Source organism: Podarcis melisellensis (genome assembly GCF_964234715.1).
Source record: "Podarcis melisellensis genome assembly, chromosome: 6".
NCBI lineage: Eukaryota > Metazoa > Chordata > Lepidosauria > Squamata > Lacertidae > Podarcis > Podarcis melisellensis.
The window spans coordinates 61338967-61363931 of NC_138538.1; the positions used below are offsets into that span (position 1 = coordinate 61338967).

At 41.4% G+C, this 24965-nt stretch overlaps 2 long non-coding RNA genes across 6 annotated transcripts in view; one reads left to right on the plus strand and one right to left on the minus strand.

Moving 5' to 3' along the window:
* The window catches only part of LOC309372368, a 66743-nt gene extending 41854 nt beyond the window's left edge, over positions 1–24889 (minus strand). The window contains exons 1-7 of one of the 4 annotated variants that reach the window (XR_014169464.1): positions 24669–24797; positions 23919–23986; positions 22172–22280; positions 18249–18405; positions 14566–14695; positions 11098–11267; positions 5092–5128 (exon numbers count right to left, since the gene is read on the minus strand). This is a non-coding gene — a long non-coding RNA (uncharacterized lncRNA). Of the gene's footprint in view, positions 1–5091; positions 5129–11097; positions 11268–14565; positions 14696–18248; positions 18406–22171; positions 22281–23918; positions 23987–24668 lie in introns of all 4 variants that reach the window. The other 3 variants (XR_014169461.1, XR_014169463.1, XR_014169462.1) reach the window with 3 other exon arrangements.
* On the plus strand, positions 2–14551 carry LOC309372374. 2 transcript variants are annotated; one of them, XR_014169471.1, is made up of 4 exons: positions 2–2156; positions 10924–11306; positions 12183–12308; positions 14257–14551. It is a non-coding gene; the product is annotated as an uncharacterized lncRNA (long non-coding RNA). The 2 variants fall into 2 exon arrangements; XR_014169472.1 differs by lacking the exon at positions 2–2156 and adding an exon at positions 4130–4255.
* Positions 24890–24965: the final 76 nt, after the last annotated feature.

The following is a 24965-nucleotide window of genomic DNA, read 5'->3' on the forward strand; positions in this document are numbered from 1 at the left end:
CCCTAGTCCATTTCAAAGAGTCTGGTAACAGGACCAAGCCACAGCTTTCCTAGTAAGAAAAGGCAATAATTTGTAACTATTTCACCATTCAGCTTAACTTTAGGTATCAAAAGCACTGCAGACTGAAATCTATTACATAATTTCTGAAGCTGAACCCACAGTTGCTACCTGTCTAATGAATGTACAGTACATGGAACAAAATCAGCCCTGGAGGAATTGTGTGTTTGGTTTTATCAGTGGCCTGCTGTTTTATCTGAATGTATGGGAAAACTCTTGTTGGTTTTGTAAGCAAGAAGCATTACCACAATGAGTTAGCAAGGCAAAACAAAAAAACACTCAGCTCTTTCACCATAGCTCTAATCTTGATTAGCACCTTAACTTTTCTATTTGCTGTGCCTCTGAACTCTGAATGCTGTGCCTTACTGTTTGTTCATACTGCTTAGCTAATTGTCGTACTTTGAAATTCAGGTTAGGAGGATGTAGTGACCCACTTCTAAAGTATACACACAATTCTAGGCAAAATCACGGGTAGTTGCTGCTCTTTAAGTAGTAATAAAAAAATAGCTTCGTGTTTTTAACTGTAACCAACGAAGAGAAATTTCCCAAGTTTTCAGGAGCTTTATTCTTTGTCTTAGTTTCAGTGACATAGACAAGCAGAGTGCATACATATACTATCTAGAATTGCTATTAAAATCTCAAAATGACATTCAGTCTTGCACTCCTATAAACTCCTATAAAAGAGGCAACATCTGCATATTCTGCATCTACCATCTGCTCTGTTCTATCTATGCCCCAGCCTAATCTTTAGTAATTACTGTAGCTAACGCTAATGATGCCTAGGAATAAGGCCTTCGACAGTGAAGATTAGAAGCCTGGGCAACTCTTATATAATGCTTCATTTTACGATTGCTTTTTGTGATTCTTCAATCTATGGTCTGTTTTCTCAGTATTTCCATTACTTTAGAGCACTGTAATGAGGCTTGTAAAATCTCAGTGTTCAAATTGCCTGGAGAGCGGTGGAGGTGAATAACAAAATACAGCCTCACCAGTCGGAATTGCCCTGGGACATTCAAGAGGACATGAAAATAAACAGTTCCAATAAATATGAATATTTTTACCTTCATGGACCAATATAAAAAGACAAGGAATTTGCATCATGCAAGTTTTTATCATCATCCCAGTCCACTTATTGTACAATATCTGGAAATTCTAAGAACTAGAATGTATGTAGGTCACCAGTAAAATGTTCCTCTAGGTCCCAAGAGGGAGATATGATTAGGTAGGCAGAACCAAATTTGCTTTGGCTGATGTACATGTATTGATGCTCACAGTAAATTTGGTCAAGATGCACAGCTTTTTGCCCAAATTCTTTCCTGTTATGTAAACACTGGATATATGATTAGAAGTGAACAGGTCCTCCCTTGATATTCCCCTGTTTATCCACACAAAGATGAAAAAGACACCGGAGGGGTGGGGTTGGGAAATTTTAAGCATTACACTGATGCTATTTCTACTTTACACTGTTCTGTCAAAATATAAGGGTCTATGTTTTATGTTCATGTCATTGATTCATTTAGCCCAGGGCCGCCTATACTGGCAGGCAGCACCTTTCATGGTTTTGAGCAAAAGCCTTTATTGATCTGTTACATGAAGCTGTTTTAGCCAGGCTATGCTAGGAATAGAAAATGAGGCCTTATACACAATCCCAGCACTGGTCCTTTCTCATTGTAAACAGAACATCACTGGTGGTTTCTCCATAGCACTATTCCCCCTCCCCGAAACTAAGTTTAGGAAAAATGTTTGGGTTCTAGATAATAGGAAGAATGCAAAGATATCCACGATAAAGTCATGTCCTGAAAAAGCAGAGGACATCCTGACCCAAAGACAATCACTTGCAGTCTTTGTATGCTACCTCCTCATCCCCCACCCCCAATGCTCTCATGTTTCTGGTTACTGCTCTTGCATGCACTACATGTTGCACTCTGATGTCATAAAGACAATTGCAGGTAGTCAGGCAGCCGAAATTGGCCTACTTCCCAACACAATGCTGATTTATTAAACTGCAATGGCCTTAGGGTGCTTTTGCATTTCCTAGGTACAGGACTAATCAAGCAGCAGCTCAGTGCTTTGGTTGACACGGTAGTATCTGCGATCTGGTAAGAGTCAGAGCATTACATGGATAGGTGAAGTGTAACCACCATAGGTGAACTACTTTGGTAACCACCATAGGTGAAGCATAGTTTCCACCCAGTCCTCAGTGGAAGTGAGCTGGGAGAAGGAGTGCCCTCACCCATAGCTAATAGCCATAGCTGGTTTGTTTTAGTCAATGACAGCTATTTCCTCATCAGGTACCTCTGCTCTGTGCATCACCCTTGCTTACTGCATACCATTGTGGATTGCTCTAGCAGCAGAGTTGGTAAGAGGACGTTTCGTACATTTTGCTGTCAAAATGCTCCCAGTTGCTGTCAAAATGATCCTAGCTCCTACAACCTGCTAAATGCCGCACTGTGAGCAAAGCCCATGCAGGTCTATCTATACAGGTATTTAGAAATGACCATTATTATCCTTTGATTCTTACTCTTGTCATTTAAATTGGTGGAACACTGGCCCTGGAGAGCAACATATGAATAGCTTCCCAGTACTTTCAACAACAGTGTGTGTGATGCGCACATTGTGTAGCAGATATTTATTAGAGGAGTGATATGTTTATATGAACGTGGAGCATAGCTTACAACACTTTTTCAGGTGAAAAAGTAGCAAGCTGTATTAATTAACTCTGATTATTGACATTACTTATAAAACCTGAAATAGAAGGCCTGTTCACTACCACATGGTGCTGTAGGAACAGAGGGATGTGAAGGGAAAGTCAGAAGGAATAACATACCTTCTGTTGACAAGGAGAACCCCATCAGAATTAGTGGGTCCTGCCCACAGACTCTATAGCATAGTGCATGCTGACACATGTTATTGGGTAGTACTGTGCCCAAATTGCACATAAACCTGCACTTATAGCTTTTGTTCAGGAAGAATCCAGGACAGGTGCTAATGGTAGTTTTTAACCAACACCTTCCTATCGATATACCTCAGCCACTGCTAAGTGCAAAACAGGGTTGATTCTTACAACTTTGGTAGTATAGTTGTAAGTTTTGCTGAGTGATAAATTATTTATCCAGGTTACGCTTGAATACACATCCAGGTGGAACATCCATACATCCATGAGTCATTTCTGTTAACCTTCAAGAAAATAACTCAGATTGAATTCACATATGCTATTCACTATTACGGGTCATTTGCAGCTAGATATGATTATATGATAGATAATCTAACTATATTTTTCAAATTGTGGCCTGTGAGTGGCATAAGTAACAAGTACCACGTTGCTTTTGTACGTCTGTAGAATTATGGTTTGTTAACCTCTCACGCCATTCTGTCTGACTATCCTTGGTATTTGAGTGTAAAAATGTTCTGGGTTTTTGTTCCTGCCGAAACTGTGGCTTGAATTGGGCATTGAACCACGATTTCTTAGTTGTGGGGTATCTCTTGAGCTCATGCTTTAAAATACTTGCCAGAGTACTTTTGTATTTATTTTTGTGAATAAAATGTTTACTGTTGAGGTTGTATTTTAATAACATCCTTGTACTCTTCTGTGTGTAGAATCTTTGTTTAACTTTTGGGACGCAAAGCGTCTGGAGAGTTGCAAAACGGAGCCCAGTGAAGAAATTCAGTGACCACAATATGGGGCAAGAGCAGTGATGCCCAAGCGTGCAGCAATTAGAAGGTTTCAAGTGGCTACATATTTACGATCTTATGTAGAACATATTTACATATTTTTGCCACATGTCACTTGCCTTTCAGTGAACCCCACATCCACCAACAGCACAATGGTGACATTCCCAATACACTTATAGTAGTTGATCAGACATTTCTAAGACAGGACGTTTGCTGCATAGTATCAGATTCTAATGCTTCTGTTACCCAGTGGCACCCAGTGGTAGCAGAGAGCAACAGCTATAGAATGCAACTGACTAAAGACATTGGGAGCAATCCAGAGAACATTTACCTTCTTAAATGCCACTGAAATCCTCAACTCTTTGAATTGATGGGGAACCTCAGATCTGGGTGCCAAGTTGGCCCTCTGATCCTCTCCATCTTACCTTCAGAACTTGTGCCAGGCTACATTCATTTTCATGCATCCTTTTTGGGTGTTTGTGTCTGGCTGGCATGTCGCCCATAATTCTGATAATGCTTTACAGAGGTGGGTATGTGAGTGTGTGTAGAAATTAGCATACTTTGCCAAGCTAAAATTCACATTACTTGCTCTATCCACTTTCTCTCTCTTGCCCTACTCACCATTGGCATGTGCCTGCCCCCCACCCCTGCCATATTGCCCAGAAATCAACAAAAATACTGGCTGGAAAATGCTTCCCTATCCCTCCACTAGAGCTGTTAATTGAGTGCATAAGGCCCCTTGATTTGAGATAAATTCATATGCACCTGTTTTTCATTAGCTCTAGCCTCTTTTCCAACACCATAAGGTAAATGCAAGCTCAGAATGCATTAGGGTTATATTCCAGCAATTATACGTGTTCTTTAATTAAAGGTGTGTTCCCAAAAGGAGAGGAACAGCTTCAGCCTCTTTTAGAGCTCGCAAAAGCCAGGCGATCAGGTGAAGTCTTTCCTCACTCAGGCAGAGTTGTGGCATGAGAAACTGCACACCTGAGAAATGTGAACCTCTTTTTAGTGCCCTAGTTTAAAAAAACAAAACACAAAAAACAGAAAGGCTACCTCTTTTCAAACAATGTCACTTAGCAACTTAGCTTTAAAGGTTAAAATATCATCCAAATATCTGCAGAAAGAGTGGGTGGTTCATCCTGCCTTGACAGCAAAACTCCCACCCATGGTTCCAGCTCTCAGTTGCGAGAAAGATGATGACAAATTTAACAATCTGAGTGCTTTTGTTTTATAGCAGCAAACCCATTCTCTGTATAACGAATTACAGGAAAACTTCAGCACTTTTCGAATGCATGGAAAAGCAAATAAAAAGCCAAACTGAAATGGTTAACAATGATTTGAAATGGATGTTCAGATTACCTTTTGAAGAAGGCAGAGTCTTCTTAATGCTTGAGTCCTGCAAATAATGACAAGTAGGCCTGTCAGTCAACAAAGGTACCTGTGGGATTTTCTGCCTCAGGTGCTAAAATAACATGGCTGTTGTTAGATACTGTGCCCACTGGCTTGCAGGGGAGGGATTTCCACTTGCTTTTCCTCCTTATATGTTTGGTGACTGCAGCGTTTAGTGGTGGGCTGCATATACAACACTACCAGCACAAATAAAACTCCACCAACAGCCCTTTGGGCGAACTCTCAGGCAGATCACTTTTCAGCAGAAGGTTCACACACATTTAGCTACTTAATGAGGAAGTGATGAGACATTTAGTGATGTACACATATCTATTAAGATCAATGTACCTGACAATATGCTAAGAGGTACTACTAAGCATTAAAATCAATATGTGTGCAACTTGTCCAGAGCCACTAATTGTTCCACTCAGTTGTGTGCAAGGAGAGCTGGATGAGACTCAGGGTCTCCAAATCCTGATTTCATAAACAACTGTTTTCACCCAAATCTATATGCATAAAAATAAAGGACAATCAATTTTCTTTCCAGACTGATTCTTTGCATCTAATCCCGCCCCCTCAAATAAGTTTCTATTTGTGTAAAAACTATGGTTATCAGGATGAAACCTGTGTGCTGCCGCCAACATGATCAACTTTTGCAGGTCGTGCTGCTATAGTTGTGCCACTAAGTAGTTCAGTGTCAGGACCTCCCTCACTGGCACACCATGTGTTCATGCATTTTGTCTTCCGCAGCTCAAAATAGCAGAGGCCAAAAGCATTAACAGAGCCATCAGTGTTATTTATCCAAGAAATGGCTTCAAAAAGAGTGGTCTAATGTTGATTGCTTTCTGTGAAGGACATTTCAGGATTTTTATTCTGATGCTTCATTTGCACCCTTTTGGTACCTTTTCTGCACCCACGGCTGGAAAGAGCTTATTGGGTAGAGAACATTTGTGCCCTCACCCTCAGGGCCATGCAAAGCTGGTAACAGGCCCAGGCCAGATGGGAAATAAAGGCCCCATTTCTGCTTTTACTTATCTATATTTTATCTTGTATTAATGTTTTATGTATCTTCTTTAAAATATTAATATGTTGTGTTAAAGGATCCCCCTTGACTCTCTTTACAATATCCTACCAGAGGGACTCAGAGTAGGCCTCCTGGAAATCATAGACCCATGCCAATTGGCTGCCCCACCCGCTGCCTCTGTTCGGGCCTGCTCACCCCCATGCCCTTTCAAAAGGCTTCATTGGGTTTTGTTTCAGGCACCATGCAAAACCTGATACTATATTTGGGGGGTCAGAAACAGTGAAATCTCACCATCTTAGTTAGATAGACTAGCTGGCATGGTTACTTCAACCACCCCCTGCTACAATATATGCTTTTAACTCTCTTTATGGTATCTTAATGCATAATTAGTAAAAATGACAGGTGACAGAACTCAGGTTTGCTTGGTCATTACACAGTCTGTCCTTTCTGGTCATTGACCGTATTAAAGATATTTGATTTTTGATTACACAGTCTGTCATGTACTCACAAGAAAGAAGGTTTTCCGGTTCATTCAATGGTGAGGAAAAACAATATGAACATGACTCTGTATTTTCCCCTCATATGTTTTGAAGCTAAGCCCTGGACATTGAAAACAATTTCTGAGAATTAGCCCCTTGGCTCAAGGCTAAGCCATGTTTTTTTTTCCTGGTAAGACACTGAAATGAATTTACACTTGAAGTGACTCATTACATTCAAAATTGAAATGCAGTTATGAAGTAGGGATGAAGTAAAAGATTAGCACCTTGATGGGAGATTCTGGTTTGGAAGTATCTTAATTTCCTGGAGCTTTGTTATGAATGCAAGGTTTTACATGAGCAGCAGGTTTAAGTCTTCTATTGTTTGTCCATGTGCAAATACAGCCAGGGGGACATTTATGTGTGTGTGTGCACCCTCCTCCCTAAACATGATGTAACATGACTACATCCCCAAAGGCGTACTCCTCCATTGTCTCACAAGACAGACAGATGTCACCAACAACCAGGGCAAATTTGTACATATATTATGGACAATTCCTGTGATTGTTTCATGCCTTTCTTGAACTGGAAGGATTTCAGCAATCTATGTACATGTCTCTCCCCCACCCACCATCACAATGCACACTTAGTGGTGGTGTGGCACATGGTATCTCTGTCCTTGCATACACACAGACCATGAACTGCCTTGAAGGCCTATTGACCCAGTTGGGTTGTCCTGGGATGCTAACCTCCAAGCTCATTAAAAACCTCTGGCTTCCTTACATATTTCAGGAGCAAATATATGTTTCAAAGGAGCCAAGTGGGAATTGTCAGTCCCTGCCAAGATCAGTGGTTCTTGACTCTTTATCAATTCTTGGCACAAAGAATAATAATAAAGATCTTTCAAACCATAACATAGTGGTTAGTTTTAGAGGGCAAAGTTCACAGAGACTTGCAAACGACCCGACATGGTGAAAAGGGGTGTGTGCCAAAGATAATTTTCAGACATTACAGAAGCAATGCCAGCTAGATGTGCAGTTTCTCATACACAAACCAGCAGTGCCTATTTGTAAGATCTGAAGTGAAACTTGCAGGAAGATACATGACTGCTGTAGATGTGCGTCTCCTGCCATGCTAAGAGACAAAATACCTGCACTTGAGCTTTATTGGGCTCATTTGCGCTGAATGAGATCATTTGAATGTTAGAGAAAAACACCACCCAGTTGTATTTTACATCTCCAGACACTCTTTCCAGTGATCCGCTTACATGTCAAGAGGCCACATGTGAAGACCTTACTGTGAAAGTCAGCCTCCTGCCAGATTCAGTACATTCTCTGAACCTTTTATTGAAAGATTCGGGACAGACAAATTCATGGCTTTGTTCTATCTCCATTCTCGAAGATACGCTTCTGAATACCAGTGGTTGGAAGCCTCAGGACAGTGCTGTTGAATTCAGGTCCTGCTTCCTGGATTCCCATAGGTGTCTGGTTGGCCACTGTGAGAACAGGATGCTGGACTAAGATGGGCCACTGGGCTGATCCAGCAGGCTCTTCTTATATTCTGAATGTCATCCAGATTTAGTGCACAGTTAAACCATAGAATTCACTGCCACAAGATGCAGTGAGAGCCACCAACTTAAATGGCTTTTAGAAGAGCTTAGATAAATTCATAGAGGATAAAGAAATCAGTGACTGCAATAATGTCTCTGAGGCAGTGGGCCTCTGAATACCAGTTGCAGGGAAATGCAAACAACAGAGGGCTTTTGCATTCATGCCCTGTTTGTGGGCTTCCCATAGCCTTTCCCACTTGGCCACAACGGAAACAGAATTCTGGACTAATTGGAACTTTGTTCTGATCCAATAGGGATCCTGTAGTCTTATGTTCAACTACATAGGCTACAAAAAGTACTTAGTTGATGGTGTGTATTTTAACTTTCTCTTCTGGCATGTATGCTGTTCCTTTGGCCATTCCTTGCTCCCACTCCCCCCCCCCCCAAAGTACTTTAAGGAAGTGGTGACATTTCTGTAATGGCATAGCTCATACTAACAGCAGATATTAGATACAGTGCTCAGGACAAAAAGCAAAATGTGCTTTATCTCTCAGCGGGAGCTTTACATTCTTTTTAAAAAGAATACCTTGGCCAAATGATAGAAGGCTTCCTTCCAATACAAAAGTCACTTAAGAATTTTTTTTTAATCTGAAGTAGCATTTATCTTGCCTCTGAATTTCAAACTAAAAAGCTTCTCTCCCCCTCCCTGCTCTGTTCAAAGGCTTATGCTGCAGTAGCCTGCCATCTTGTGGTCTCTAAAGCAAGTTTGAATTTCTACTTGCCTTCAGTTAGTAAGGAAACCCATTATATTTAGATGATAATGGAAACAACTTCAGTTTTTTAAATAATGCACAGGAAAAACAGAATTAATGTTTGTGTGAAACTACAGTATGTGCACTGGCTGATTAAGGCTGCAATCCTGTACCCACTTACCTGGATAAGCCCCATGAACTCCATGAACTTATTTCTGCATAGACATGTATTGGACTGCAGTGTTGGGCATCCCTATTAGTGAGTTGTAGACTACAGCAGGGAACTTGCATATCATAATGTTCCTTCAAACACACCAATGGTATATATTTTTAAATCCCTAAACGCGCGCGCACACACACACACACACACACACACACACACACACACAGATAAAGGTTTTAGCCCAGCTGGTTTTCTATTTAAAGGATTGTTTTTGTGGGGGGTGGGGGGGAATGTCCCACAGAACTGGTACAGTTGAGACACAGGTTTACAACTGGGAGAAAACAAGGCTTTAATTTTCTAAAGAACATAAATATCTTAAGGCACAACACTATGCATGTTTACTCAGAATTCAATGTGGCTTACTCCCAAAATATAGGATTATACCCTTAATAGTCTGTTTTCAAGAAAAAGTTACCTTCCATAGAGATTACAGTTGTCTTCCTCCCTTCGTGTTGTTTTTTGTTTGTTTGTTTGTTTTGTAGGCGGTATCCCTTAGGGCTATAGTGCTGAGAATTCATAGTTGGAAGTAAGTAGTTTTTAAAATCATGCAGTTTGCTTAAAGAGTATGCATTGTCAGAACAGGTCTACTAGCCTGCGACGTTTTATGGAACTATTCATATTTTCAGGTATGCTTTTGTAAGCAAATTGTAAGCAAAACCGGTATACTATTATTAGGTCACATACATATACAGTAAAGTATATGCCTAGCCAGCTAAAATCAGTAGGCTGGCAAGCTTGAGTCGGTACTAAATGTTCATATTTAAACTTTTATTTACTCCAGTGGAAAGTTGCATACATGCACAGGGTGGCCACATGCATATCCCTCAAACATCCAATTTTAAGTGAGACACCCCAGAATTACAGAAGCCATCCTGACTTGCGAGTCTATCCCAGAATGTCCTGCTTTTGGTCCAACGCTCTCGCTTGAGTGATCTGGCTCCTGCGAGAGCTCAGGGACAAAAAACAAGCATCCCTATTTTGATCAGTTGGAGGATATGTACATGTATCACAAAAAAGGGGAAAAGGAATGGAAAACACCACCCACAAAAGGTCAAAAGATGCATACATGAACAGCATAAAGGGGCACAAATAACGAGAGATTTCATCCCAGGCCTGCTTAAGCAATATGTAATATACTCTATCTGGCATTTCATATTTACGTGGTTAAGTAGAGCTCACATAAAATGTGTGCATGAATATAATACAGAGAAGGAGACTTCAGAGGGAGGAAGAGAGCAATTATTATAAAATGATACTTCATGTAGGTTCCCTTCATTAAAATAGTGTTAGGTTGAGATAGGAAGCATGTTGCAAGTAGTTGGAGTATCAAACTTCAAACTGGGTGAACCTGGACTACCTCATCTAAATAGAAGGCGAGCAGAGAACCCTCACATAATATTCATCCATCACCATCACCTCTGCTATTATTATTATTATAGCTCCCAAAGTTTATTAAGAACATAGAAAATTGCCTTATACTGAGTCAGATCTATCTCATTGTTGCTGACACTGATTGGCAGCAGCTCTCCAGGGTTTCAGTCAGGGGACATTTCCAGCCCACATACCAAGAACATGGCAGCATTTCTTGAACAACCAGCCCTGTGAAGTCTCAGCCTAGATTAGTAATTTGTTTTGTAACCCACTCATATACGCCTCAAAATGTAAGAAGGCTTAGTATCAACACTTACCCAGCCTCCTCCTCTGCGTCAACTGCTGAAAGCAGCTCCTCGGGAAACCTTGATCTGCCTGACTCATTAACCTGCTTTTAATTTCCATAGGAAGACACTTTTGCGAAAGACCAGCCCAGATCAAATACTCCACTATTCAGAAGGCATCAAAATGTCTTTGTGATGAGTGATACTTAGGAAGATGCTTTATGCTGAGTCACATCAGTGGTCCATCTACCTCAGTACTGTGCATGTTGACTAACAGGACTCTTGACTGGAACATACCTGGACATGATGGGGATTAAACGTAGGACTTTTTGCATGCAAAGTACATGCACTACTGCTTGAAGGCAGAAAGGCTGAAGGCTAGACGTTTTGCTAGATGTTCGTTCTTGATAGCAAGCCCAGTGGTGAAGAGCCTGGTTCATCTTTCAAGTATGAAATACAGAAGGGCTCTGTAAGAGAGAGGAGGAGGAGGCAGAACAAAATTACCGGTGAATGTCTTACGTACTTGTTGCGAGAGTCAGTGTGCCTTGATGTTATGATTCATCTCAAATTATAAAGTGACTATTGCTCAGTAACACAAGCCAAGGTTCTCAAAGTGAATGGCTCTATATGGCCAGCATAGGCCACTTCTTGATACCTGCCATGAATCCGAGTGCCCATGACTCACTATGTGGAGGCTTCTTAATAAATAACTTGATGTGTCTGCACAGTTCCTTGAGGGAAAGGGAGATTTATGCCCGAATTTTCCCACTGCATTGTGACAAGGGCAACTTCCACAGGGTTCAGTCTGCTCTGGCAATATTGGCAGTGGAAGTAACAAGATCAGCCACCCAACCCATGTGATTCACGGATGAGACCACATCATGTATTTGTTTGAACATAATGCTAAACCACAATTTAGTGTAGTGGTGCAGAACCTCTGGCCTAATCAGGCCTGCAAATCCATTTTTAGCAAGCCATACCCACATGATTTCAGACATGGGAAAGTTCAAGGCAGGGTGGCTGTAAAAAGGAAGAATCAGAAGTGTACTCTAAGGGCTCATGCAGACTTCCTTTTGCGACATGCTTTCCAGGAACAGGCCCGTGCTTTAAGGCTCCATGTCTGAGCAGTTTTTGTTTCTCGTCCTAGTGCTTTCCCTGGAAAAACCCACATTTTACCACTGAATCAGAGCAAATGGCAATCCTTGGAAAACCCGACTGCGCTTGGCTCCAATTCAATGGTGAAACACAGGCTTTCCTGGGGAAATTGTCATGACAAAAAACAAGAAAGAAAACTCTCAGACACGGAGCTTTAAAACGTGGACCTGTGCCTAGAAACACAGCACAAAAGGAAGTCTAGATGAGCCCATAATCTTCCTTTGCAGGCAAAATCCAAATGCGTCCGTTTTTGTATACCACCCTGAACAACTTGGAGAGAAACCTCGAGTCCTTCCTTCGCAGCCACAAAATGAAGTTACAACCAGATGATGCCGGATGAACTGGGAACCAAGGTATACCTTAAATCCAAATGATCCAATTCAAACCAGTTATCCAAATAGCATAATGACTTCCGATAACCATGCTGAATGTGGAACGTAATGCTATAATGGATTCAATTTGTTGCTCACCCTTCCCCTCGCCCCACTTAAAGAGCCATGGGTGCTTTGGAAGCAATTTCCTACCTTCTTTTTAATCTAAGCAGTTACATAATGGTTTAAATTGTCAACTGCTTCTTTAAAAATATGTGGGGGGCTATAAGCAATTGCTGAAGGAGAGATTTGTCCCTCTGCTAAATCCATCTTCCCATTCAGTGGTTGGCTCAGAGTTGGAGTTCCCCCACAACCTACAGGGCATCAAGAGACCACTTTTGTCCAAGTGCAAGAATTAAGGGTACGATACTCTTCTCAAATAAGAAAATATTTTAAAATAAAGGAGGAAATTCAACACTGTGCTATGTTAAACGTTCCATCAGTAAGACCTTTTCAGCTTGCCAGATTGAATAATTCCTTCTCTCCTGCCCCCATGTGCTGTTCTGGAGGTTCTCCTGAACCCCCTCAAACCAATTTGGGGGGGCCAGGGGATGGGAAAGGAGGTGAGGAAGTCTCACTGTGCAACAGGGAGTCCTTGCACAGGGCATCTACTGAAGTGAATCCCGCCCTCAGAGTTTTTTTTTAGTGCAGTACTAGCTTGGACTAGCTCAGTAGCAGCTCCTCAATGTGGCCAGCAAGTTTGGAATTAAAACAAGTACAGTGGTACCTCGGGTTACATACGCTTCAGGTTACAGACTCTGCTAACCCAGAAATAGTACCTTGGGTTAAGAACTTTGCTTCAGGATGAGAACAGAAATCGTGCTCCAGCGGCGCGGCGGCAGCAGGAGGCCCCATTAGCTAAAGTGGTGCTTCAGGTTAAGAACAGTTTCAGGTTAAGAACAGACCTGCGGAACGAATTAAGTACTTAACCCGAGGTACCACTGTATGGGAGAACGTGAAGTACTGTATATCCCTTCTTCTCCCTTGCTTTTCTGCTGTTGTTGCCCCAACCCAGGACAAAAGGGTATTCTGGTCAGAATTCCCATCCACTCTACCCTTCCAGTAATGCCAATAGCAGCAGAGTTCAAAAGACCCTTCCTCTCTCTATCTCCTCCATTTGTTTATGTGCCCAAGAAAGCAGAGAATGAAATCTGCACTCCACATTAAATGTGAAGAGTTAATAGGGGTTGGTGCTGCCAGGGAGGTGGGGAAATGGAGGGCTACGGATCACCACCACAACAGTTCGGAACAAAACGTAACACTTTTGAGGCACTTTTGAAGCTTCCTTAAGTAAAGAAGAGCAACACTGTCATCCCCTTTCTATTGTGCCCTACTCTTTGGTTCTGTTGAGTAATTTGTAGGCCCAGACTTTACAGCCGTCCCTGTGTTTTACTTCACTTCCATCAGAATGGGGGTTCAGTAGGCCCTGTTGCATTTGCTGTTGATTCTGCTGTGTGAGTCCCTTGACTTCTGCTCCAGAGTGCTGTCCTGACAGCACGATTGACTCAAATTACTAGCTCTTCACCGCTGAGCTTGAAATGGGAGCTTGCTGCTTTCTCTCTTTTTTCTGCCCAAATCCAAACAGCGGGCTTTCAGTCAGAACAGTTTCCTTCCCTGCAACATTGGGCCTACCATGTGGTCACTCCCCTCCACTGCTAGAACTCTTACATGTACCACCATGGCTACACACACTGCACATTTAAAGCACACAAACAGCCTACTGGAGTCCTGGGAACTGGAAATTATAGCTGGGTTATTATTATTTTTGAAAAAGGGTGAAGGATTTTGAGTGTGGATGGGGACCCTATGTGACCCTACAGATTCCCTCGGTTTTGCACCCTCAGCAACCACGCACACCCTCTGTAGGTTACAAATATATGTAATATATCCTGCTTTGCTAGCACAGCCTCTGACAACTAACATTTTTCAGACTTCATCAATGGCAGGAGCCTGTCTAAAAGAACATTATGAAAAACCCTTGAAGCTATCCTGGTCCAAACATCTGTTCTTGCAAGGTTGCATTAGCAGGGCCATAACTGCATTAGAGTGGAGCTACAAATTCAATACAGTTGGAGATAATGGTGGTATAAGTGTTTCTTCATAGATGATAGTCTAGTGGAGGCGAAATCCGGGAATCAACAGTTTTAAAAAACACAAAAAGCCAGGCTACTGTCAATGCCTTTAATGCACAAGGCATCAAAAGTACTGCGGAAACAATAAAAAGTCCTGTGGCACAGACCTGTTGTCCATTTGTGTTGCAGCAGAATAACATGGATACTCTTCTGGAATTCATTGCCATCAAAAGTATTTCAATATAGGAGTGAAATCCAAGCCAGAATTTGAAGCACTTCTCAGTTTCAAATATTTGCCTTAAAAATGAAATAATTCTAATTGTAATGAAAGATTGAACAATACCTTATTTACAAGCAAGTAGCATTAACAACAGGTTTAGTGCTGTCAGTTAGCGATGAAAGGATCTGTTGATTTTGGTTACCTCAGTTTCTCCAGTCTGAAATCTAATTCTCCACATTTCCCTCAGCAATTTGTGATTTATTTATTTATTAAAAAATCCTTATGAAAATTCATTGCATTTTAATGAGATCTCCCCCTCATAAAGACATTTTGCATGCAATTTTAATCAATGTAGAGTTTTGTGCAGGGAATTTCTCCAATATAATGTATTTTTGTATGTTATTTTGACTAATATATTTCTTTTTACACACACTTCCCCGATATGTGCATAATTCTAAACACTGTTTGTATGAGAACTGTATCGTGAAATTTGGAAATGTGAATTTTGAAGGATAGCTGTGCTTTGGTTCACATATTTCAGAAAGTGTGAATTTGATAGATTCACCTTTGAATGTGAACTGAATCAAATTTCTTCCGCATCCTTAGTTGCTTACTTATGGAGTTCAGTGGAACTTATTTTCAGGTAAATGTGTATAGGACTGAGATGTTGAAAATACCGACATTTTTCACAGGTACTTCCCATACTCCTGACTGGTTGCACTGTAACTACATCCCAGTAATATAAAATGGAGTCCTATAAATAAGAAACAAGTAGATTGCAGACAAATGTGATGTCCTTAGTATCATTACAGTATCATTGATAATTAACAGGTGATTGAATACGTATCAGTTTTTAAGAGGACAATCCAAAAATAAGCTAAATGTTTCTACATATTAATGGGAGCCCCTCAGAATGCAGTTGTATATAAGTTTGTAAAGAAATTTATCTAGAGGAACTAGACAGGGATGCCCTTTATACCCTCTGCTCTTTGCTACTGTCATTTATCCGTAAAGGTACCCCTGACCGTTAGGTCCAGTCACGGACGACTCTGGGGTTGTGCGCTCATCTCACTCTATAGGCCGAGGGAGCCGGTGTTTGTCCACGTACAGCTTCCGGGTCATGTGGCTAGCATGACTAAGCCGCTTCTGGCGAACCAGAGTAGCACACAGAAACGCTGTTTATTTTCCCGCTGGAGTGGTACCTATTTATCTACATGCACTTTGACGTGCTTTCGAATTGCTAGGTGGGCAGGAGCTGGAACCGAACAACGGGAGCTCACCCCGTTGCAGGGATTCGAACTGCAGACCTTCTGATCATTTAACCTTGGACTATAGCAATAACAGAAAACATACACATTCATAGGATCCAATATGGCTCTTTGGATACTAATATAATCCCTGTGTCTCATTCCCAGAAATCTTATAAATAAGTCATAAGGTTACAGCGAAATATCAGGCTATAAAATAAATTATAAGATAGCACAGTGGCTACGTTATAATGTTTTGAATGAAAATTTAAAAGATGTTCAAGGGATAACCAAAATACCATGGAGAAATGAACATAGAATTAAATATTTGGGAATATGAGTTACAAATAAATTGGAAGATAGAGTAAAGATTGATTGATTGATTGATTGATTGATTACTGAAAGCTATTTCATGAGTAGGAGAAAGAACTGGAATTTCGGAATTTCTTCTCTCTCTCATGGTATGGGAGAAAATCTATTGTAAAATAAATATCCTGCCCATAAGTTTGTTTATTATACTCCTAAACATTCCATTAGTTGCTCCATCTGAAATACTGTCAAAATGGCAGAGACTGAAAGTTTTATATGAAACCAAACACACACACACACACGAAGTAGCTGCCAACATTCTATTAAAAACCAAGCAGCAGAGGTATGGCAGTACCTAGTATAATAACATAATAACATAAAGTTATTAAAAAACAAAATTGGCAGGCAAGCCGCACCTACAATATACTGTCGGCCCTGGACATTGCCCAGACCTAGAGGATATATAACTGCCCAATCACAGCCATACTAAATTCCTGGGTTTTTCTGCTGTTTTCTATAAGCAACAGCTCTAAGTCTTCTATCGCAGAGAGGAAAAAAGGTGTCTAAAATAACTAGATTTTGGACAGCTTGTGTGAGTCTATCAGTTAATGCTATGGTTGCAAGCAGGTGAGAAAGGAACAAAATGTTCTCTTCTCTGAGGAGTCACTCAACAATTCTTAGCACCCTCCATAAACTATAGTTATCAGGATTCTTTGGGATAAAGCATGACTGCTGAAGAGTGCTCTAGATCTATGGAGGAAGAGGGAAAAGAATGAATTGACCTCATGCCTCTTACAGTTTATAAGGGTATCCAGAAAGCGGATGGGAATTAGGGCTAGCAGAACAAATCCTATGATATTAAAAAAACTTGTCCTTACATTTCGGAAGTGGCAAATCTTTCATTTTCACTAGTTTATGCACTTTTAAGCAGTTATACCCTAGCACGGGGTGGTTCCATGTCAAACCACTCTTGAAGTCCACTTGGTATGAAAAGATGGACCACCCTACACTAGTATATGCAAGTTATACCCTGGCTGGAGAAGTACCTTGCAAAATTCAGAGAAGTGACAATTTAGAAAAATGGCTTCAATTGGCAGAGTTTCAGAAAATGGAAATTAAGTATTTTACCATATGTGGTGGGATTGTAGTAAAATAAAAAAATTATGGGAAATGATATACAATGAGTTGAAGAAAATGTTCCAATTAACATTTGTAGAAAAGCCTAAAGCGTTTTGGTTAGGGATTGTAGGAAAAGACCTGCCAAGGAAATTGAAAAACATCTTCATGTACGCGACAATGGCAGCAAGAGTCTTAATAGCATGAGGATGGAAGAACGAAGAAATCCCGACCAAAGAACTGTGGCAAGAGAAACTGATGGACTGTGCGGAATTGGCAAAATTGACACACAAACTACGTGATAAGGACAACTGTGACTTTAAAGAAGAATGGGAACCTTTTACAAAGTACTTAAAGAAACAACAAAATGAACTGGACTCCTTGGCAGGTTTTGAATAAACATACACAAACTTTTTATTGGTAACATATAGATAGATAAATTAAGGATCTTTACAATTTTATAATATGCAGAGAATAACATGTGCTGAAAAACCAGAGAGAGGAACTGAGGGAAGTCTGGACTGGGGTGGGAAAGTTGGGCTTTTTTTTTCTTGGGGAGGGGGGAGGGGAAAATGGGGGGGAAATGAAGATGATGTTTTTTTTTGATAAATTGCTATGTTGAAATTCTTAATAAAAAATATTCAAAAAAGAAAATTAAGTAGGTTTGCTTTTAAATGCATACAGAATTGAAAATTCTCCCCCATACCTACTTGCGGTAAAGCGGGATGTTTCAGGAGAGAAGAATGGAGAAGAGGAAGAACTCTTCCCATGCAAAGGGGCGGGGGGCAGCTGGCTATACTTGTCCCAGGCCTCGGAAGGCTAAGCTAATAGGGGGACCCTGCTAGGGACTGGCTGTTTTTTTGTTTTGAGTTTATAACTTCATTCTAACAAAACTCCCACCCTGGGCCTCAGACAAGCTCTGCATGGGCCTGCTTCCCATCATTCTCCAGAGATGTACCTTACCCCATTGTCATTCACAGGAAAACCTCTCTTCTGAAGAAGCCTGAACAGCAGGAAAGGCTCTTGCCTGAGGCCACCTGGACTCCTGAACAGGAACACCCTGTGCATGGATTAGAGATACACTGCAAAGATTCTGCTGTAGGACCCCACTTGTACTGAAAAACAGAGCCCGTCTTAATATGCTCCTTTCTGTCATTTACTTCTAAAGAAAAAATCCTTTTTATTTAGACATGCAGTTTGAATCACAACATCTGAGACAATCCAAGTTTTAGGTTTTTACAAACAGCATAACAAAGAAGTTCTGGGCTAGGTTTGTACTACAAAGGAATTACTATCAATAAAACTATAAATATTCAGGTCTGTTCACATTAAAGAAAATGCATTGGCAGTGAAGAAAGCACAGCCTGTGTTGCATGATTTTTTTTTCATGTTGCCAAAATAAATACCGTATTTTTTGCCTTATAGGACACAGTTTTTCCCCTCCAAAAATGAAGGGGAAATGTGTGTGCGTCCTATGGGGTAAATGCAGGCTTTCGCTGAAACCTGGGGAGCGAGAGGGGTCGGTGCGCACCGACCCATCTTGCTCTCCAGGCTTTGCGCACCTCTCCACAAGCAGCGGGAGCCAGTGCTGGGCTCCCACGGCTTGCAGAGAGCTGCCTGTTTGGGGGCTGGGGTCGGGGAAAGCTCGGGCTTCCCCCACCCCAGCCCCGCGCCTGGGGGGAAATAATTCCCCCCCTTTATTTCCCCCCCCAAAAAACTAGGTGCACCTTATGGGACGGTGCATCCTATAGGGCGAAAAATACGGTAATTAAAACTAGGCCTGAAATGCAACATTCAGCTTCCAGTTTTAATTTCCAGCTTCTGCAGTTGAACTTAATGTTGAATTGTGTGTGTCTATCAATTTGCAGAACAATACTTTTTTTTACCCCTAAATCCTCTTTTGATCAGATTTCCTTATTTTATTTTAAACTATTTATCTGATGTAGGGCACATAGCAAAGACAATGCAAAGCCCTTCGGTCACTGCATTTTCTGTCACTTGATATGAAATTGATTTCATGTCGATATTTTAAAAAGGGGGAAGGAGTAACAGTTCCAGAGCCCAGCACCAAGGACGAGGCCACATCCTCATAATACATTTTAAGCATGTGATGTCTCACAGTCCCACAAAGAATCTTAGTAACTGTAGTTTACTCCCCAAAGAACTCTAATTTCCAGAAACCTTAACAAACTACACAGTTCAGGATGCTTGAGGGGCCAGCCTAAAATGTATTGCATGGACATAGCCTGGGACTCAGACCTCTGCCAATGATACCTCTCTTCTTCTCCAAATTCAGAAGTCCTTTTTTTGTTTGTCTACCCCTCTGCAATTGGAGGGCCTTTTTTAGTAGTGAAGCAGCATGCCTCTTTGCAGAAGCAATTAAGATCCCTATTCTACAAGACTGGTTTTTTTTCACATGCTTAATCATTCCAGCTTTAATAACACTTCCTACCAACTCTTTGAGAATATCAGCACACGTGTGGGTGGCAGAAACACAGTGGATATTACCGTACATTGATTAAAGTCACATACAAAAAACTACTGAGCAATAGAAATTTTCTGAGCACCTATATACCAGGATCAGTGATATTCAATTTCCCCCCATAAATGATCCAGTAATAGGAAAGGGTAGTAAGATATCTCCAAGTTGTTCAGAGTCAAAAATTACTTAACTACATAGCTTGCTGTTTGTTCTTACATTCACTAAAAATACTGAATCCCACTCTAGATATGGAGACTTCACCTTAGCATTGCTCACAGACTTTAAGCTCTTCTTTGTGGTTAAGAACTTTTGTATAATTATGAACACTGGGATTGTCAGAATGGAGGATTTTGCCCTTGGTACCAAATTCTGTGGTGGAATATATATACAGTCCTCCAATTCTAATGGGTGCAGTCTACTTAGGGACACACACACATACACACACACACACACGGATAAAATCCTGTTTGCAAAACTGCTACAAAATACTACATCAACTGAAATTCTGAGATTAGAGAGCCCATTACTTAAACAAACAAAAAATCATCCCTAATGCCTATTTACCAATATATAAGCACATTTCCCCCATAAACAACACTAATTGACACTAACCCAAATGAGCACAAAATGCTCTCTGTAGCATGACTTCCTGGATTGTAATGATGATTCAAGCTTGTTTGTTTATTCACTAATGTGCATAATCTGAAAATCCACAGCAGGGTTCCTAATTAATATGGGAGAATTAGCAAGAGTCTGCTTTGTAGCTTCCAATTAAACTTCTGCAGAGGCAGAAGAGGTGTTTTGTGCCCTGATGACAAGTTGCTTCTGTGGCATTGCCATCACCCTACCTGCTTTGTGTTTTTTTAATCTACGACAGTTCACATCGACATAATTGCTTCAGTCTTCATCAGAATATTTCATGTCATATTAATTATGCATTTATTTATTTTTTAATGAATGCAGGACCTGCTACTTTAATTATTTTTCAAGCATCACTGTCCTGGCCTGCCCACCATCTTCATTCCCCAATACTGACCAGCACTTTATTGTTGAGCATGCCCAGCCACCCAACCATGGGTGTAAGTAAATATATATATATATATAGCTCTGTTCCAGTAACAAGAAGCCGAAAGCACCAGCCTGAAGATGACGAGTGAGACCTCGTCGAAACGTCGCCTAGACACCCCAACTTTTACACGGGAAGACACCCGAGGACACCAAAACCTGCATTCCTGTACCCGTGAAAATCTACGAAAGCATATATATATATATATATATATATATATATATATATATATGAAAGAGAGACCTCTTCCCACTGCCACCTGGTAAACAGAGTGGGAGCAAAGTCACCAGTGTTGCAGTGGGGAAAGTAGCAGCAGGAACACAGCAGTATGGGGCAGGGGGGCAGAGGACACTTGGACCAGGGCTCCTTCAGACTTGGTAGCATCATCTGTTCTTTTCAGAGTGGTGTAGCCTGAGCAAATGTAGGCTATGATGGATGTTCCATCAGTGTGCAAAAAGGATGGTAGCTTTTTGCTCTTGTTGGCAAGTGATTGCGCTGAGAGTATCCACAGAAGCAATGTTTTAAAATAATTTCCCAAAGAACATTTTATTCTCTTTATTCAAGATACTAGCAGCCTCAAACCCAGCATTACTCAGAATTCTAAGGTGGGAAAATCAGTGCATTTTTAAAAAATCAGTGGTTAAAGTCGGTGCAATTTTTAAGTTTCAGTCCACCACTTTGATTCAAAATGGTGTCCAATTGTATCAAAACATAGATGAAACCCTGCTTCTTGACTTTAGGAATCGTTATGCATGATTTCGTTATGATATCTTAAGAGATGCAGAAATGCAGAGCAAAAAAATGAACAGCTTTCAAAAATGAATAGGAAATTCTGAGATCCCTCTTCATTCTAGCAATTATGGACTTCTTTCTTATACAGGCGGCGACCATTTTGCACAGGGGTTCCATTCCTGCCCCGTGTGTTTCGGCGAAGTGTACATAAGCTTTCCCTGTTCAGCCCCACCCCTGTTTTCGGGCAACTTCCGGATCAGCAACAAGAAGTATGTGACTGTGCATCAATTTTGGACGCATGTAAAATGGTCGCTATCAGACTACTATAGGAAGTTAAATTTGACTTCTGTGGGGTGGGTTTGATGAGTATGAGAGGGTATATTAACTACAATTTTCCTCTTCGTGTGTGTAGGTTAAAGAGGGTTTTAAAATCTCATCCTTGGCAGCAAAATAGAAGCTTTGGGAATTAGGCTGCAAAACCTGACTTTTGAGCAAGTCCAACTAACGAAGTAAGCTGGCTTCCCCCTTCTTACCTCACTTAACAAAAAAAACAAAAACAAAAAACAATTTGTAAAGTAAGTTTAAAATATGATTTACTTACTTGATAGTCTTGCATTGGTTCACAGCAAAGGCAGCAGTAAAAACTATACAGGCAAAATACTTATATTTTGAGCCTGGAGCTGAAGCAAGCAGTGACATGTCTGCTTTAACTGTTGGTTGAAAAAGAGAGCAAAGAGAGAGAGGGCAAGAGGAAGGAGAAGGGTTTGTATCTCTTGTTTCTTCCTGCCATATAAATATGCTTAAAGTGGCTTACAGCAGAAATAAAAATCAATACATCATTACAGTATCAAATATAAGTAAATAAATAACTCAAGTTAAATAAATAACACTTAAAACCATCATAAAACAAACTGTCCTTCAGTTAAAACATAACAATTAATAACAAATATAATGATCATCCTAATGTAACCTCATGGCAACTATAATATTTCTAACAGCCACTGCATGGCAGTACTAAACCAAATTGTACAAAATTAACAAATTTTCATAGGGGCTAAAAGAACTGTGCTCATAGTTCCTAGAAGCTTGATCATATATTGTAAAATAAATAGCAATTAATACTACTATGCTATAAGGTGCATAAGAACTTAAAGTGGTAAAAAATTTCATAGCATGTTTCACAGCAGTTTGATTGCATAAACTGCTAAAAACAACAACACCTCTTCATCAGTCCTCGCTGGGAGGCACTCTTCTGTCAACAACAAACAGATGGCTTTGATCACCTTTGCTTAGGACTCTCACCACAGTTTCCCATTAAAGACATCAGATAATCCCCAATCCACCTCTCAGATGGAGAATTCTATATTTGTAATTATTCCTCTATATTCCATGGACAAGGCCTTTTAGGATTTTTTCCTGTGAATAGCACTTGAAAGTTGCAATCGTATTGTCTTTCAGTGAAGTAGGTCCTTGTAGAATCTCATGCCTTGCTTCACTGACATCATAGCATGCTCAGTCCACAGACCTCGCAACATCTTTTGCCACAGTGGTTTAACAATCAATCCCTCTTCCCAGGGAATCCTGGGAATTATAACTCTCTGAGGGGAATAGGGGTGTCCAAACAACCCTCAGCAACCCTAACAAACAACAGTTCCTAGGAAGCCATGACTATTTAAAGTGATATGGTACTGCTTTAAATGTATACTGTGGCTGGATTTTGAGACAATGGATGAGGAAGCTGACAAGCAGTTCCATCACCCAGATTTGTTGTAAGTCTGGAAGCTGGCTGAAGGTGGACTGAGGTTGGTGGGGCAGTACCCTGTTTCCCCCACTGAACCAGCCTTTATCAATGCTTACCCACCACTGTTGCTACCAGTGCCAACCAACTCTTGCTCCCACAGGCAGTGCTGCAGCCACAGAACTGCCAGTGATTCACCCACTCACCCTGAATGGGCTTACTTGATGGCACCAGAGCTTTTGCGATGAGTGCCAAGGGCTCACTCAGCTCCAGTCTGCACCAGCCAAGTTTTGGGTGATATAACATGGCATACCCTGGCCTCCACCCTCAAAACACTACAAGGTAATCCCGTCCAGGATAGGCTGAGTAACTGGCAACTGCAGCACTACTAAGGAGCAGAACTGGGGGTGGTAGTGCCTGATGGAGGCCCAGGTCAGCATGTGTGGTGGCCACCACTGGCCCTATGCAGAGGGCCTGCTCAAGCCTTGCCCAGTTGTAAAAACAGCCCCTCTTCCTCCCTTGCGGAAATGGTTTATAGAAGTAGCATTCTTGGAGGAGTGGAAGGAGATTGGACCTATCAGTTTTATGGTCAAATGCTGCTTTGCCTTACCTCTTTTATTGCTAGCTGGAATATATGTTCATTCAGTTTCTGTCTCATATCAGTATAAATCCTGGGAACTGTAGTCACATGAAGGGACAAAGAATATCCAGTTAAGAATTGTTGCATACTGTACAAAACTGTGGGGCTTCTAGGGCGAGATAAGGAAATCAATCTGGTTTCAAACCTTTAGTACATACCGCATGTGCATGTAAAACAATTTGTGTGTGGCAAGAAACAACTGTGCAAATGTGTGCTATGTAAAATACTGTACTATGTAAAGCAAATACAGGCTATTCAGGTTTGGGCAAACAGAGAAACCTCCTCTCTTTCACAAGACCACCTCCTTGTAGGAAATTGCAGGTGGAAATGGGTAATGTTCAAATAATGACGGTGTGCAAATTTTATGAGAAAAACACAGGAATGTCATGTGCAGTGAAGTATCAGTTTGGGCAAATATGGCCACAGACAAACACTTCTTATTTGAGAAACTTCTAAACAGCTTGTAAGGACGAGTACTGAAGTCTGACAAAGCGGTGCAGACTACATTGCGATATATAACATCCCGTGTAGGCCCCATTTTATGACTTCCCTTGCCTGACGGCTAGTACGCCCCTTGCTCATTGAAGAAGGGGTAGAAGATCATTTGTGCCCCCACGGATCTCTGAAGCTAATCTTTCAGCCTCCTGCCTGAGATTTAATATTTCTCTCCCCCACCCCTTCCTCCCAGAGCAACGCGAGCTCTCTGCCGTCCCCACTGACCAGGGCGCAACTGGTGTTTGCATGCTTGGAGAGGGTCTGTCAGCGCCTGGAGCTGCCTGGCTGAGCAGAGCAGCCTCGACAAGTGGTGTCCCGCCCTCTCCCCTCCTTCACACACACACACCAACTGTGTTACGCTGCCGTTCAGCGCGCTGCTTTGGGCAGCCTGGCAGAGCTCTAAGGCAGCCTTAGGTGCCGCTGTTGCCGCTGCTGCTCACGAAGAGGCGCCGCGGAGGAGAGACCGACGCGGCTGCTGCTGCCGCTGGGCGCTGCTGGGGGAGCATCAGGTGGAGGAGCAAC